This window comes from Phalaenopsis equestris, unplaced genomic scaffold (assembly GCF_001263595.1).
Source record: "Phalaenopsis equestris unplaced genomic scaffold, ASM126359v1 Scaffold000123, whole genome shotgun sequence".
Lineage (NCBI taxonomy): Eukaryota > Viridiplantae > Streptophyta > Magnoliopsida > Asparagales > Orchidaceae > Phalaenopsis > Phalaenopsis equestris.
In genome coordinates this window covers 239,992-244,594 of record NW_018164565.1, presented here as the reverse complement: position 1 = coordinate 244,594, position 4,603 = coordinate 239,992, and positions in this window count along the sequence as shown.

Sequence of the window (4,603 nt, the reverse complement as noted above, 5' to 3'; positions counted from 1 at the left end):
TATATACATACATATATATATGTTTGCTGTATTTTATGTGTGATTACATCTAGATAGACATGCATGCATTCATGTATGAGTGAATGGATGAATGCATGCATGTCTATCTAGATGTAATCACACATAAAATACAACAAACAATACTCTATAATATGACAAAAATGATTTGTAAATTGACATCAAATAAATAAATAATTTTAATTGGATTTTCTCATATCGATTTTAACACACTGTAATTTAGTAGATTATATTGAGTTTGCTCCATTAAATTTAATATCGACTTATTCTTCTATACCTTAAAATAATAGGCAAATAAATCAAACATAAAATCAAATCTAAAATTCTATGAAAATCAGTAAATTCTAAATAAATATGCAAATAGTTCTCATCACATTCTCACAGTCTCCCTCGTGTAGTTCTTATCAGCATATTTGTATTTGTGCACTCTCCTTTTTCTCTCAGCATCCACTTCTAAGAACTTACTCATTAGAGAAGAAGAATCAAATTTGCGTTTTTGAAATGTCTATTTAACCCCCTGCTGTATATAGCACATGGAATTATGATTTAGATTAATTTGAATCGACTTATTATGTTGAAATCTTTTATTGGAGGTTGCACTTCCCTCGGCTACAACATGTATACTCCCACTAATGATAAAATGCCTCTTGAAGGAATCGTTTTATATTTCATGTAAGAAAAATTTGAGTAAACTAGAATTTTATTTATGAAAATGCTAGAATTAAGGATGTTGACTTATTAGATTCTAGAATATATCTTGAAGGAGCCATAATCAAAACAATGTGTCATAGAGAAAAAGAAACCTTGTGGTAAGAGCTTTTACCTCACTAAAGCTTACTGTTTGTTTGGATTACTATTGATATGCCATGAATAATTTTTTTGTCATTTGGCATAAATCTCAAGACATTTGACATGTATCTTGGGTGATTTTTTGAGAAGAAAACGTTTAAACTCGAACTAAAAATTATCAAACCGCATTTCGTCGATGCCACCTCCAACCTCCACCACCGTCCGCCGCCGGCCTCTTGCTGCTGGAGCTAGGCATTGAATATTTTAAAAATTTCAAAATTTATTTTGGTTATTTCGATAATTTTTGGGTGGAAAAGCAAAATTGTACGAAAATTAGGGAGCAACTGAAACATTATCAACAAAATTGAGCCATTCAACACGAATCTCAAGGCATTTAGCATGAATCTTGAAGCTTTTTTTTAGCAAAACATTCAAACTCAAATTAAAAACATCCAAAACTTCAATTTCAACAAACTTACCACCAAACTGACTGACTCGTCAAGATGAACCCAATGACAAAAATTAGTTCAATCCAACTCATACAAAGCTTGAATCAAGCCATTAACCAATTTTGGAAGCTTTGGCTGGCAAATTTGAAGTTCAAATGGATTCCTGATTGGATTATAGTCAAATTTAGTTTGGTTTAAAATAGAGTATCTTATACAACATTGTAAGAGTTATCTTTACCTGATGTAAACTCATTGAAGATAACATCTTAACCTCTAATAATTTTATTACTTTCATTATCTTAAAATACAAATCCTATCTCAACTCCACCATATAAAGTAAAATAACACTACCTAAATTTTGAGTCAAATTTATCTTCGGTAATCTGATCAATATGAACAGATGATAGACAGCTAAAATTTTTAAAAGTGATTAACATAACTTATTTTCTATTAATTTCTTAGGAAGCCTAAAATTAATTACATTTGATAGTGTTTAACAATCAAATAAGATTCGTTTGTGTTACCGGGTAGATTTTATTTTATTTTTACTCTCACCACCACGTGACGTGATTTCATTGGACTCCACATGTAACTCTATATCCGGAGTCCTAATACAACATTTTCTCTATAGTAGCTATAGCAATTAAAATCTAGGCTCTCTTCTAATATTTGAAAAACTAACCTGTTTGTTTACTTAAAATACTATCTTTACAAAAGGTACATAAATAAAAATTTGACGTTGAATTTTTATGTTTAGAGGGAAGGGCTTTTAGAAAACTCGTTGTTCGCGAACGGTTCATCTTCGATTCGTCAATGAGTTCGTGTTGGATTCATTTGATAAGTAAACGACACGAGTGCGAATAAATTTTTTTCGTTTGGTTAGTTAAACGAATCAAACACGAACAGTGATGCGTTTGTTCATGTTCGAAATATAAAATAATTTAAAATAATTATATATAAAAAATTTATGATATTGTAAAAAATTAAAATTTATAAATTATAATTTATAATAAATTAATAAAAATAATACATTAATATACTATATTAGTAATATAATAATATAGATATTATATACTATATTAGTAATATACTAATATAAATATTATATATTTATATAATATAAGTTATACAATTAATGTAATATATATATATATATATATTAATATTAGGGATGTCAAACTGGCCCGTCGTTCGGGAACAACTCATGTTCGGCTCGTCCGTTAAGAAACGAACACGAACAATGACTTCACAAATAATTTCGAACACGAGCTTATTTCAAACGAACCGAACACGGACACAGACACAATCTCTGTTCGTTCTTATTTGATTCGTTTACCCCCCTACTTTTAGGTTCTTCTCACTCGTTTAACCTAATATTTTTATGCCATAAATTCATATCTACCTCTGTATTAATGGCCGCTTAAATTATTTCAATAATGATGTCGGTATGAAGAATGCCTATATTATTTATTTGAGCAATAACTAGGGTACCTTTACTCACTTTTTAAACATCATCATTAAAAATGACATGACATCATTTTATAATTAACTGCACAATGGAATTAGGTTTCTTTTCAAGCTGAGGATATGCTTGGCTTTTTTTTCTTAGATACCTAATGTTTTCACTTCCTATCTTGATTATCACATCTCCAATGCCCAAAATAATCTAGAGCTCAGCAACATTAAGAAACATCTAACTATAATTGCTTGTGTAATAATTTAACTTTAAATCCTTATAGAAGAAAATAAAATGAAAAATCAAACTTGAGTCTAGTGTCCTTGCCTTCGTTGAATTGTTTGCATCGTGTATCAGTGCATCCTGAATGCCTTCCATGGCAACATTCATTTCCACTTTTTTTCTCAGTTCTTGGCCTTGTTGTTGCCTCTTTTTTATTCTCTTATTAGGCATATCATAATACTAGTATTTATTTGAGAAAATTTTAGACTTATTTATATTATGATTTAATTAAATGTTTTTGTTATAAAAATTATCTCTCCCGTTATTATTTTCAATATTTTGAGAGCTTCTTCTATTGTTAATATTTAAAATAGTGATGAAGTACTTTCAACTTTTGAATGCCATCCAATATTCTCACTAAGAATAAACTATTTGATGTCATTGAGCTTTATTGTGAGTGATCCATAAAACTATTGACAACTTTTACAATGCCATCCTAATTCTTAATTAGTCAATGATAATAATAAGCTCAAGGCATAAATCTCATCACTAAACCTAATGTTCGCAAAGGTTGACTATTTTAAGATTGATTTAAATTTATTAATGTGATTGATGATTGAAGTCACTATTGTATCTTAAGATTTAAAAACTTACGCATGATTTGTACCTTATTTACTATAGAGGGCTTCCTATATATATCAAAAAAATCTTTCATATTACATGCTATTGTCATCTCATTGAGTATATTGAAGATGGCATTGATATTAAGATCAGGTGAATTACACTTGACACATATTTGTTTATTGAATCTAATTCTTCTTGATCAATTGATTACAATTTTACTACCTTCAAAAGCTTGAAAAGTTTTCTTTGGTATAGATAATCCTTTATGTGCATATTCTATAATCCAAAATTTTTGTCATCAAATTTATCTATTTTGATTTTTTTCATTCTCCATCCCAATAATTGAAAACTTTTTATATTAAAGCTTTAATATTAGTTATTAAGATAATGATATAGTTTTTATCAAAAAGTTGAAATAATATACCTTAAACATTACATGACTAAGTATGATTCAACTATATTTGAGGGCATATAAAAATTAAATAATTAAATATTTCACTAAGCTTTAAAAATGATATATAGAGAGATTATACTTCATATGAATAAAATTAAACATAAAAATATTGTTTGAGTTAATTACTAAGATGGAACACAATCATCTCTTGTGAAGATGAGTGTTAAATGTTGACTAGAAAAAAAGCATTGATGATGCTTTTCCTTCTTTTCTCTATTCTTTTTTTTGTCTCTCATTTTTTTTTCTCTTTCTTCTCTTTATTTTTGCTAATGGTTTTGAGATGCCTTACAAATGAAGCTCATATGGGCATATATAGTGAAGAATTCAGTTTCCAACATTAATAATCAACCAAAATTGAAGCCTACCATACCATTCATTGTAGACTTTTATGATAACCTCCCTTTAAAATTTTATCATAGCCTCCATTTTTAATTTTTTAGTAGCCATCATTCAAAATTTGTGGTAGATATCATATAGGACTTTGCGAAAAGACTCCGCGCATTTAACATAGATCATAATATACTCACAAGTCACAAGCACTTAGAAATAGGTACACCTAATAATTATTTTTCTAAGTAGAGATTCCTTAAT